This window comes from Oryctolagus cuniculus, chromosome 20 (genome assembly GCF_964237555.1).
Source record: "Oryctolagus cuniculus chromosome 20, mOryCun1.1, whole genome shotgun sequence".
NCBI lineage: Eukaryota > Metazoa > Chordata > Mammalia > Lagomorpha > Leporidae > Oryctolagus > Oryctolagus cuniculus.
Genome location: NC_091451.1, coordinates 3,170,012 through 3,183,823, shown reverse-complemented (window position 1 = coordinate 3,183,823; position 13,812 = coordinate 3,170,012). Strand labels below are relative to the sequence as shown.

Sequence of the window (13,812 nt, the reverse complement as noted above, 5' to 3'; positions counted from 1 at the left end):
CCCAACTTGACTCTCACTGGGATTAAACATGACAATAGGTCTGATCTGATTTCATCATCATTTAAAAAAATCATCTATTATTTTCCACTTTATGTTTCTGTGTGGGAGCAAACTGTTGAAATCCTTACTTAATGTATACTAAGCTGATCTTCTGTATATTAAGATAATCAAAAATGAATCTTGATGTGAATGGAAGGGGAGAGGGAGTGGGAGAGGGGAGGGTTGTGGGTGGGAGGGACGGTATGGGGGGGAAGCCATTGTAATCCATAAGTCATACTTTGGAAATTTATATTCATTAAATAAAAGTTAAAAAAAAGAGTTGCAATTACTTAACCAGATTGGCTCATTTGTGAAAAAATTCCAGTAGGAAACCCTGTCTTTATTTGACCTAACCCACAGCTAACCTTCTAATAACAGTTTTTCCCCAGGAAACCTAATTAAAATAAGAAGCAGCAATAGCTTAACCCTGAGTCTACCTGAGATGATGATAACCATTGGAGAAAATATGCAATAGACACAGAATTTGAAAAGAAAAGCTGGAGAATGTTATGTTAGGGAATGTATATTTGAATCTACCTCAAAATTCACATTTTGAAGCCTTTACCCAAGTCTGGCTTTGTTTAGAGAAGGGAGCTCTAAAGAAGTAATTAAAAATAAATGAGTCATAAGAATGGGGCCATAATCCAATAGGATTATTAGTTTTCTATGAAGAGAGAGCAGAGCTTGTCTGTTCTGCCTTGACACATTTATGGAAGAAATGTCGTTTGAGGACATAACAAACAAAATCTGTGTGCGAGCCAGTAAAAATTCCTTACCAGAGACTGACTCCACCAGGACCATTAGAAAATGAACTTCTGTTTTCTAATCCACTTAGTCTATGATAATTTTGTTTTGGTAGCCTGAGAAGACTACACAAATGCCTACAGAGAGCTCTGAAAAGTTCTAAACCATTCCTGTTAATCCAGCCACACACAAGTGGAAGGCTATACACAGTCCCATAAAGTATTTTGAAGGCCCCGACTCTTTTTTTAAAGATTTTTTAAAAAATTTATTTTTAAGGAATACAAATTTCATAAGTACAATTTTAAGAATATAGTGATTCTTCCCACCATACCAGCCCTCCCACCCACACTCCTCCTCCTCCTCTTACCCTCTCTCCACTTGCCAAGCCAATTCTCCATTAAGATTCATTTTCAATTAACTTTGTACATAGAAGACCAACTCTATACTAAGGAAAGATTTCAACAATTTACACACACACATACACACACACAAAAAACAGTTTGAGAACTAGTTTTACAGTTAACTCTCAATACAACTCATTGAGGACAGGGGTCCTGCATGGGGAAACAGTGTTAGAGAGGTAGAGAGAGAGAAAAAGAGAAAGAGATAAAGAGAGAGAGAGGTCTTCCATGTGCATGGGAGAGCAGAATAGGATGGTCTAAGTCCTTGGTCCCCTACAGCTACATAGGATACCCAGAAGAAGCTCCTGTTTCCAGGCTTTTGATAGGCTCAGCTATGGACATTATTCAGTGGTTCACTCCTGCAGATGGCTTCAGTTGCTGGAGCTGATCTGATCTGAAGTCAGGAGCCAGGAGTTCTGGGTCTCCCATGTGGCTGCAGGGACCCAAAAACTTGGGCCATCTTCTACTACTTTCCCAGGCCATAAAAGAGAGCTGGATTCAGAGAGGAGCAGCCAGGAGTAGAACCTGTGCCCATATGGGATTCCAGTGCTTCAGACCAAGGATTTAATTGATTGTGCCACAGCAGCATCTCCAAAGGGCCCAACTCTCACTTCTGGCATCTGTGGATGCTCTGCATGCTGGAATTAAAACCTAATGCAGAGTTGTAAACTACCTGCCTGTTTCCAAAACATGCAGAAAAGCTCTAGACACATGCTAGGCAATTCACAGTTTCCAGATATTTGAGGGAATTTCATTTAGATTATTAGCTCACAACTAAACTAATCAAGTAGAAGCTTTAGTGGACACCCATTGTGAAGAATACAGAATTAGTTTATGAAAGTGTTTAACCAAACAGTAACAACAACAACAATAAAACCAGGGATAGGGGAGAATCTGACTTCCCACATTTTATCCATTTTTGTATTATTTAAAGTTAAGTTTTGAACAGAAGTATTATAAAAGAATCAGAAATGTGATAAAGATATAAATATTTTCCCAGCAAAAGAAAGAGGCAGTCAACAGAAAATATCCCTGAGGAAGTCAAGATGCTAAATTTATGAGACAAATCAGTTAATTTAAATATATACAAAGAACTAGATAAATTCATGTTTTAAGAATAATAACAAAATATTATATTAATGTTTCCTTGTATCCAGAATATCAATGAAAAGATGCAAACTAAAGCACAATTGGCATTACCTAATGTAAAGAATAGAATTAGAGGATAAAACAAAGCATAGGAAACCTGTGGAACATCATCAAGCATACAAAGATACAAATAGTTATTCCATAAAAGGAAAGGAGAGAAAGAAGTAGAAAGAATGTTTGAAAGAGTAACGACTAAACATCTCCCAAATTCAATGAAAAGCATAAATCTGAACACTCAAGAAACAAAACAGCCTCCAAGTGAGATAAAGTCAAAGAGATCCACATTTAGACAAATTATAATCAAGCTGCTAAAATATAATTAGAAAAGTATAATCTTGAAAGCTCAAAGACAATACTGATCCTTATAAAATTACGAGCTGTTTTCCGATCCCAAACCATGGAGGCCAGAAAGCAATTGATGACATATTCGTAATAGTGAAAGGAAAAGACAGTCACCCAAGAATTCTACATCCAACAAGATTATCTTATAAGAATGTAGAATTGAAAATCTGTTTTGTATTTTATTTAATTCAAATAAATTTCATGTATTTCATATATAGAGATGTAGGAACATAGTAACACTTCCCACCCTATCCTCCCCCCAGCCCATGCTCCAACCCTTCTTTCCTTCTCCTTCCTCTCCTAATCCTTCTCTCAATTTTTGCAATGAGCTATTTTCTTTTTTTTTTAAGATTTATTTATTTTACTTGAAAGTCAGAATTACACACAGAGTGAGAAGGAGAGTCAGAAAGAGAGAGAGAGAGAGGTTTTCCATCTGCTGGATCACTCCCCAGTTGGCCACAATGGCTGGAGCTTTGCCATCTGAATCCAGGAACCAGGAGCTTCCTGCATGACTCCTACGCTGGTGCATGGGATGGTGTATGAGCTTGGACCTTCTTCTAATGATTTCCCAGGCCATAGCAGAGAGCTGGATCAGAAGTGGAGCAGCCAAGACTCGAACCAGGGCTCATTTGGGATGCCGGCACTGCAGGCAGCGGCCTTAACTGCTACATCATAGCACTGACCTCACTGATCTACTTGCAGTTCACTTTATATTCATAAGATTAACCCTACACTAAGTAAAGAGTTCAACAAATAGTAATAAGGAAAAAAACATAGAAAATTATTAGATGAAATCCCACAGTATTGCATAAGAACACTCAAAAGAGGAAGAGGCTCTTCCTCAACATAATGCACAGTAGTAAATGTGTCTACATTTTAAAGGATTACTTTGTTCAATTACATTTACTTAAATATGTTTTCTCTACTAGATTGTGAGTATTTTGAAAACAGATGAAGGTCTCTCCATTCATACCCTCAATATACAGTTGAGGCTAAAATCTAATGGTTAAATGGATATGAAAGAATACAGAATAACACATCAGTGAGTAAAGGCATCTGATAATTAAAACATGGTATGCTGCCTGACAAAGTATATAAGCGCTTTTCGCATAAAGTTTGGTTAAATTCTTTCTATAATGTTTTCCATTTTCTAAATATATATGTGAAATACATGATTTTTATGCCTTAAATGAAATGTTTTTAGGTAAAGAGAACAACAGCAAAATATTATCTTTGGTATATTTAATATATATCTTTGAGATACTACTGTATAACCACATATAAATCAAATAAGAAATGTCATACAAAATTGATGTTTATATATGTTATTTATTTTTTAATCATGGAAAGTTTTCAAAGATGAATTATTTGCAATTTATAGTTGCTCATCTTGGGAGCAGTAATTCAATCCTCATAGTTTTCAGTTTTAATCAATATATATTTTCTTCATGGAAGCATTTAATTATAATGGATCTTCAATAATGCATTATTTGTATGTGTTTAATGACATAAATATAGTGAACTCTGGAGAACTCTGCTATCTGACATTGAAAATACAGTGTTCTGACTTGCTGACAACTTGGTTTCTAGAAGCTACTTATGTGGCATAACAGGAAGAGCCTCCACCTGCAGTATTGGCATCCCATATGGGCACTGGTTTAAGTCCCAGCTGCTGTACTTCTGATCCAGCACTCTGCTATGGCCTGGGAAATCAGTAGAAGGTGGCCCAAGTGTTTGGGCCCCTACACTCATGTGGGGGACCTGGAAGAAGCTCCTGGCTTTAGATCAGCCAAGCTCTGGCCTTTGTGGCCATTTGGAGAGTGAACTAGTCAATGGAAGCCCTTTCTCTCTCTTTCTCCTTATATATCTCTGTAACACTACCTCTCAAATAAATAAATAAATAAATAAATAAATAAAGTCTTTTGACTTCTGCAGAGCAATAAAAAATAAGGTGAAAAAGGAAACTATATAAATGGCAGAAAATATTTACAAACCTTTCATCTGAGAATGGTCTAACCATCACAATATATAAGTAACTCAATAGCAAGATCACAAGTTATTCTTTTATAAATTGAGGAGTAGACATACTCAGAAATGATTCCAAGGGAGACAAACAAATGACCAAGTATAAGCAAAAATATTCAATTTCACTAATCATTAGAGAAATGTAAATCAAAATTATAATGAGATACCATCCTGCTCCAATTGTATTGGATATTACCAGGAAGACAAAAGATAACAAGTGCTCAAAGATTGTGGAAAAAGGAAACATTTTCACATTTCAGCTGAAATTTAAATTAGTAAATCCATTGTGGCAAAGAGAATACCAGTTCCTCAAGAAGGAAAAGTGAAACTTTAGAATGAAGTGCCACTCCTGGACAAATACCTACAGAAAATTAAATAGGTAAAGGTTCATAATACCCAAGAAATGGAAAGAAATATAATGGTTTATCGAATGGTAAATGGAAAAGGAAAGGTGCTACACACACACACAATGGAAAACGATTCAATTAAATGGAGTATTTTTTACTTTTTTAAGGAATACAAATTTCATAAGTACCACTTTAGGAATATAGTTATATATATATATATAGTTATATATATAGTTATATATATATATATATATAGTTATATATATAGTTATATATGTATATAGCTGCTGGCACACTGGGTTCTAGTCCCGGTCGGGGCACCGGATTCTGTCCCGGTTGCCTCTCTTCCAGGCCAGCTCTCTGCTGTGGCCAGGGAGTGCAGTGGAGAACGGCTGAAGTGCTTGGGCCCTGCACCCCATGGGAGACCAGGATAAGTACCTGGCTCCTGCCATTGGATCTGCGCAGTGAGCCGGCCACAGCACGCCAGCCGTGGCAGCCATTGGAGGGTGAACCAACGGCAAAAGGAAGACCTTTCTCTCTGTCTCTCTCTCACTCTCTACTCTGCCTGTCAAAAACAAAATAAAAAAAAATAAAATAATGTGACAAGACATTTAAGAGATTTTTGTGAAAAATAGCCCATGCCTACATATATATAGTTTATTTTTTATAAATTTGTACATAGAACACTTTAAAATACAAATATACATATAAAATTTATTATCTAAAAAGTATAATTTAGAGTTCCATAATAATCTAGCTACTGGTCAGAACAAGAATGGGGAGTAAGCCACCAGATGTAGCTCATAGTTTCTGTTTCTCCCTCTCTACCAACCTCTAAAATTAGATAAACATACAATTCTGAGATCAAAACCACAACAAGGTTCTGCAACTTACCCACATAATTGTCAGGAAATGTGCCAATATCTAGACACACAGTGGAATACTTGAATAATCAAAAAACTGAATAATCAAACAATAATTTAGAGTTCTATAAAAATCTAGAAGTTTTATATATATACACATTATATATAGCTAATTATATTATATATATTATATATAATATATACAGAGGGCAAATCTGGCAAATATATATTTTATATATATATAAATATACAAATATATATATATCACCTTGAGAAGAGAGAATGATTATGCTTGGCTAAGATGATTCTGAGACACTGTATAACTGAAAGTTTCCAGGACAACTTATAGAATGTTGGGTGTGATGGTGATCTCACAATAAAAATTTAAATCATCATGGCCACAGGTTCACAATACTGGCATTAGCCTAGACCAGAATATTTGTGAAAAAGAGTTAGTTCAATACACTTAGGGACAAAAAAATTTACCTAAATTTTCAAAGTAAATGGTTAATTTCAAATTCCATGATTGTATGTAAGTATGAACTCTTTGACTCATGAGACTGATGGTACAGCCCTAGATTTTTCTCAGGTACTGTGAACATAAAATTTGTTTGGACAACTTCCAGAATTGGAGAGTTGATGGCCTAAAAATGATAAAGAAAATCATGATAGCATTAAGGTTCCTGCACTAGAATTGGCACAAATTAGATTACTGACTATTTATTCAGCTATAGTAAACAAACTCAAATACAATATGAAAAATAGAAAAATGTGACAATTTTTTATATGTGGTATAATCACTATTGGGTGTACCAATGGCAAATTTAGTAGAAGCAGCAATACAGCCAAAATGGGATGTAACATAGATTAAAACAGCCCTAAATAAACATTTAAGCTACAGAAATGTTGTGCTCTCTTAAATCAAGGAAATTGTATGCCACTGAATTCAACAATCTTAGAGCTAAGATAACAGTGTCTCAACCTGATTCATGGAAAATTCAAAGTGATTGGCCAATTTTGAGTCTGTAAAAATAAATAAACTACAAAACACATGTGTACTTGAAAGTGAAATAATATAATGTCCAGAAGTGATTTTATAGAACATTCAGATGGAGATAACTAATACAAACTGAAAATTTTTGAGTAAATTCATTTTATTTCTACATAAATGCCCTAAAGAAGTAACATACATTGGCATTGCTAAGATTAGATTTCATGTGCATACACATGCACTGTGTGGATACACAGTTTAAAGTAATAAACTGTAAGTCAAAATAAAAAATATAAATCTGATGCACATGGCAAGGGAAAAGTTTGCTTTGCCTTAAGTAACAAAAAGGAATTTAGTGTGAGCCTTACTTAAAAGACAACCATGTGGATGGGTATTTCTATAAAAGGGTCCAGAATAAACTGGAAAAACTGTAGTATGTCAGGGACATGTATTTTGGAAAATTTACAAAATCAGAAAATAATTTACAGCTCCAGTAACATCCAGAAAGATGTAGTATCCCATGCTGATGACCATGATGGTACTGGCCCCATAAGGTGCTGAAATCCTGTACTCATGACAGTATCTAGGACAACTTCCAGCATTTAAAAATTGAGTTTATAACCACAGAATCATAAACCAAACCCTGGCATCCGCTGTTTCCCTGTGTTAATATTGCCATAAATCAGGTCATTAATTACACATTCAGGTGGAAGTGGTAAATTCTAAGACAAAATAAAGTGATATGACCTCTAAATAAGACAGTTAATTTTGATTATATGGTGTACAAACTAGTAATTTGGTAGAAACAGAGTCACAGTCATATAGAAATGGCATAGATGAATACAAAACATAAAATTACATTAAAAATAAGAAAATGTCAGGAACTTAAATTAGAAAAGACCATGCTGACTAATATTTTAATTTTTATTGAGTATTGAAGCACCTTGACCCAATACATATTTATGGTTAAATTATGATTTTGAGTACTAAAAAATACCCAAATGTAAAGAGTATGCATTAACTCGAACATATGAAATGTTTGCTGTGGTAAAATTTTGTAAAATCATGTACATGGATGGAGTTAGACAGCTTAGAGAAATGTGAGCCACTTGATGACTTCAAAAAGAATCCTGACGAGAATGAGCAAATACTTTCAGGGCTATTATTGGCAAGCATTTTGATACTGAGTAGTAGGGAATAATTTTGTAGAAGCAGTAGGGAATAATGTTGTATAAGTGACAAAACAGTATACAGGAAGTATGTGAAAAAGAAATATATATATATATAAATGTTTATAATACAGCTATGAAAGAAAATAAAATTAACAGAACTTAAATCAAGAATATTTCAAGTTTGTTAACAGAATATATTTGAAATATAACACTGATATGAAGAAATGACTTTGTAAAAAATTTCCAAAATCAAATGTAAATGTGTAGTTCCAAAAGAGGCCATGAAATTTAACCAATTATCTGACTTGCAGAGCAGAATGATGGCATTGATGTAAAATAATTCTATGCAATGTTGTGCATGAACATTGTCGAAAATCTGGAAAAAAATATGTAAAGTTGATTATATTACAAAGATAAAGTAAAACAAGTTTGCCACAGGTAAGCTGTTCTAATGTTGACACATGTTACACTATTAATGAAAAAAACTAAGGCAATAGTAATGAATTCAAAAATAGAAAAAAATTAACTATGTAATTGATGATATAAATCAATGCTCATGATCAATTGAAGTGTAATTTTAAAAATAAATTATTCAGATATGGCATGACACATAACATTTTGATTACTGTGAGTAGAAACTTGTTAATCTGTATTTATAGAATTTAACGCAGACAGAGGGGAAGTTTTTTTTTTTAACAGGCCTAAAATTATATTTACGAAAGAGTACATAATGAGAGGAAAATAAATCCAGACTGAGTCTTTTTTTTAAAAAAGATTTATTTTATTTATTTGAAAGACAAAATTACACAGAGATGTAAAGAGAGAGAGAGAGGTCTTCCACCTGCCGGTTAACTCCCTGAATGGCCATGATGGCAAGGGCTGAGAGAATCTGAAGCCAGGAGCCAGGAACTTCTCCCTGGTCTCCCACATGGGTGCAGGGCCCCAAGCACTTGAGCCATCCTCTTGCTTTTCCAAGCACACTAGCAGGGAGCTGGATCAGAAGTGGAGCAGCCAGGACTTGAATTGGCACCCATACAGGATACCACAGCTGCAGGCTGGGGCTTTCACCTGCCACACCGCAGCATGGACCCCTAGATCAATTCATGTTACTTGGCATAATAATTCTGAAACAAAGCTAAAAGTGTGTCAATCTAGCATGTGGAAATTTTCAAGATCAACTTTCAGTTACATGTACCATTGAATCTATAAAGTGTTCTAAAGCACGTGTATTCTTGGAAGGGTGAATGATACACTATTTCAATAGTTCTCAGGAAATGTGCAAGTAATTGTTCTGAGATGCCGTATGGAATTTTGTTTGAAATGATGAACTCACAATAAAAATGGCATGAAAATTTCAATAGTGAAAGTCTGATTTTAGTTCTTTAAGGAAGAAGGATGAGAAATATATATGAAAATGATAAAATGCAACATGAAATAAGACTTGGATGCACACAAGTATGCTAAGAATTTACAAAATTTCTGTGAATAGAACTGAGCCATTCTTTAGGAACGATAACAAAGTAACAAACACATATACAGGAAGTAGATGAGGATATCAATTAAGTTAACTCTTAAAGAAAAAATATTGTCATATTTTAAACCAAGAAACCAACATGTCTCATAACAAATTCAAGTTAATGGAATGGAAATATATAGAATTACACTTTGGAAAATAAAATAACCCAGGGAAATATCTTTTCTATACAATCCACAATTTGGTATATATATTCCATATATACCCATGTGTATTTGCTTCTGAAAAATTATGAACATGAAAGTTACACAGACACTTCATGAAAGGATATGACATGGTCACCTCACTATGAAAAACAAGCCAGGGTGAGCCCAGGTTCCCCATGTTAAAATTGCAATAACATAGTGTGGTAATGACATACAGTACTGCTACAGAAGTGTAAATAATCTTGTTACAGGCAAATTGAATTTGTTCCCAAAATAGGTGTGATACTATGCATTATATTTTTATTGCTGTGGTTAGAAAATAGAACTTTGGCAAACAAAGAATCCCAAGCAGATGTAATGGATTGAAAAATATTTTCAAAATTTCACTTACAAAAATATAAAATTTGCAGGAACTTAACCTAGAAATGTATATGGTACTCAGGGAAATGATGTTAAATTAAGTACACCACTGTGTATTATTCAATAATTTCAATTATTATAGTTTTTTTTTTTTTGAGGCCAACACTGCTTTTGTTGCACAAGAGCTGCTCCATGGCTGACAGGAGCTCGGTCTTCAGGAGCCATGAGCGTGGGGCTCGGCCAGCAGCCTGAGGTCCTCCAGCACAGCTGGGTCCCACAAGAAGGTCAGAAGGGCGGAGGGCACCTGGGGGCAGAGCAAGCCTCACCCTGCTGTAGGGGGGAACACGGGGCCCTGCTGTCTGATCTTCTGGTGCACTCCTTCAAGGCCAGGTTCTCCTCCTCCAACAGCTTCTGCCCCCTGAGGCCAGCAGCTCCAAGGGCAGCCAGCCGCTCTTCAGGGCCTCCCGGACGAAGCTGTACAGTACCGACAGCCGCTCACGGGGGCATAGAAGGTCCCTTCGTGCAGGATGGTCAGGGCCAACTGGACAGCCCACGCCCTGCCCCCTGCCCTCCCGCGGCACCCAAGCCCCCCGGGCCCCCTGCGCCCCCTGCAGCAGGCAGCCATCCCGGAGGCACAAGCACAGAAGCCTGAAACTGTACCCCCACAGCGCCCTCTGCTGCTCCTCCTCGCACCTGGCCTTAGCCAGCAGCACGCTCAGACACTCCACCGCATCCATCCTGAACCTCTACTCTGGCTTCACCTCTTCTGCCATGAGGCTGAGGAAGTGTGGGGACCCATGAGCCGGCCATGGGCCCACATGCTAAGGCTTAGCTTGCTGACCGTTTGCAATAGTTACTGCTGTGTGGATGTTTATGGTTTCTGTTGAGTTGCGATATCGGGACCTTTCCATAAACACAGGGTTGAGTCTACAACTTGGCCTTGGGACTTCCCATACTTCTTTTCCCACTGACCAAGAGTTGAGAAAACGCCAGGTGGAGCAACAATAAACTTTCTGCTGGCGTCTGAGCCACCTGCTACGTGACCAGGAGCTTGATTGGATGAAGACACGTGATCACCTTTATGGTTGGACAAGGAGTGCATGGACTATGTGTGATCAGGCACCCGATTGGAGTATCGCTGCATGGACTGTTGCATGGACTAAGCTTGCATTACATGCTTCTGCAATGATATACTATATAAGCCGTTCGTGAAATAGTAACAGGAGCTTCCCCTTTCATTCGGAGCTCCACTTGCTCAAGGGTTTCTCTTTCTATCCTGTTTAAATAAAGTCTACTGAAGAACGATAAGCTGCGAGCAACGTCATTCTTTCGTGGGCTAGGGAGCAACAAGGAAGTCCGCGGGCAGCTCGAAGTTGGAGGCCTGCAGCATGGTCCCCACGGGATCAACAGCCAGTGGCTGCTCCTTGTGCCTGTGCAGGCTCTGGGGATGGGCCAGCCCTGCCTGGCTCAGCACACAGAACTATTTGGGCTCTCCTGATCAGGACTGGAAGCAGGACCTTCTGGAACCTGATGGCCTCAAAACACTTGTGCGCCCCCTCCAAGCAGTTGATGCGCTCCGGGAACAGCTTGTTCTGCAGCTTGATCTTCGGTACTTCTCCTCCTCGGGGTGCAGGTGGAGGTTGTCCAGGTACTTGGCAGTGGTGTCCATGTCCAACTTCACCCGGTCACAGGCTTTGTTGAATGTGTGGATCTTCATGATGGACACAGCCTCTGAGAGAATGGCCTCCTTGATGCCGGCCTCCTGCTGGTCCCTGCTCAGGGCGGCCCATGAGTGGGCAGGTGAAGTACATGCCCAGCACCGCCAGGTGAGCTGAGCCCTCCTCTTTGGCCTCAGGGACCGCGTTAGTCCCTTGTGCCTCAGGGCTCCCACGGACAGTGGCCTGGGCTCGCAGCTCCTCCCTCACCTGGTTCCCCATGGAGTCCTGCGACTTTGGGCCCCAGCCCGGGGCTGCTTCTACACCAGCCACCACCATCTGTGCCTCATTGGTGGGTCCCTGGAGGGGCTGCCTCAGAGCCAGCTGGTTGGGTTTCTCTTTGGGGCCTTCTCCCCCAGACAGTTTGAGTTTACGACCAGGCCCCACGCTCTTGAATTTGATGTCTGCCTTGATGTCCTGGAAGAATTTCTTCATGTTGGGGGGGCGGCAGTAGTGGTGGGGGAGGGGGCACAGCCCAGACAGGATGGGCTCAATTACTATATTTATAGGAAAAATATGAGCACAGAGAAGTGCATTTTGGACAAGTTCAAAAATCTAACATAGTTTAATTTCTCATTCTCTAAATATTCATGAAAGTAAATATAAATTTCCTGTCAATGAGTATGATGACACTAGGGACTAGAAGATTCTGAAGAGCTATGGACATAACAGTTACCCAGAAACCATCCAAATATACAGGGAGTTATATGACCTCAAAATGAAAAAATGCAGACGTCATGTTTTCTCTGATGTGTACTGGCTAACATAGAAAGTATTAAACATATTTATTGTATATGAGTGAAACTGTCATGTTGAGATTTGATTATTATTTATAGTGCTTGATTATCTATTCTCCCATGAACAGTGGTTTTTCTACTTTTGACTTGTTGAACTCTTTATTTAGTGGTGCATTATACCTGTGACTATAAAGTAAACAAAAGTGTTATCCCAAAAATTCAAAAAGAAAGCAAAGAAGAGGGAAGGAGAAATTATCACTACATCCTTAGAATTGTACCTTGGAAATACCTGAAATCAGTTCTTTTTATAGTAATAAAAATAAATTATTAAAAGCATACGATCCATTCTATTGAGTGTGACAAGGTATTTTATTCTGCCCTGTGACTTGCCTGGTTTCTCTTCAAAGAACTGTGCATTCCCTTTGAACCAGACTGTATTTAGCTGTTTTCCTATAACATTAACCAGCAGCTGGATTGTCAGCCAGGACAAGAATCAGTGCTCATATGGGGTGCTGTCACCATGGGCAGAGGATTTACCTGCTCTGCCACAATGCTGGCTCCTCATGCACTTTTATTGGTATGTATAGTCTTTTATGAAGTGTGTTCACATAATTTTCCTTTCTCATTGGTTTGTCATATTGTTGAGTTATAAACATAAATAGACGATACTTTCAGTTGTCAACAGTACTAAAATTCCAACAATGTGCTTTTCGCTCTCACTGTTCTCATTATTAAAGATACATTTTCAGCAATGATAACCCATAAAATCATGATAAAGGAAGACTAGAGACTGTTCCCAAACAATAAATCAATTTAATTCCAGATGCCATCTTAGCTTGATTTATCTGGTACTCTAAAAGCATAGCGTATGCTTTGTCATAAAATAAGTCTCAGCAAATTCAAAAACTTTGAAATAATATCATGCATCATCTTAGATAAGAAATGGAATAAAGCTGGAATTCAACATCTCAGGATTCTCTAGATAATACTGAAACAAATCGAGACTGAACAACATGCTTTTGAATTAACAGTGGGTTATAATAGAAATCAATGCATCATATAAAATGTATGGGATACAACAAAAGCAGTGTTAAAGGTGAAGTTTATAGCAATCAGTGCCTACATGAAAAATTTGGAAATATACCAAATAAAGGATCTATCAATGCATCTCAAGGACCTAGAAAAACAACAAATCAAACCCAAAATTAATAAGAGAAATGATTGGCCGGTGCTGCAGCTCAATAGGC

General features: G+C 37.7%; 1 pseudogene; it reads right to left on the bottom strand.

Annotated features, from left to right (window-relative positions):
- Positions 1 to 10,779: 10,779 nt before the first annotated feature.
- Positions 10,780 to 12,278, bottom strand: LOC138847181 (UBX domain-containing protein 6 pseudogene; annotated as a pseudogene).
- Between the last annotated feature and the right edge of the window lie 1,534 nt (positions 12,279 to 13,812).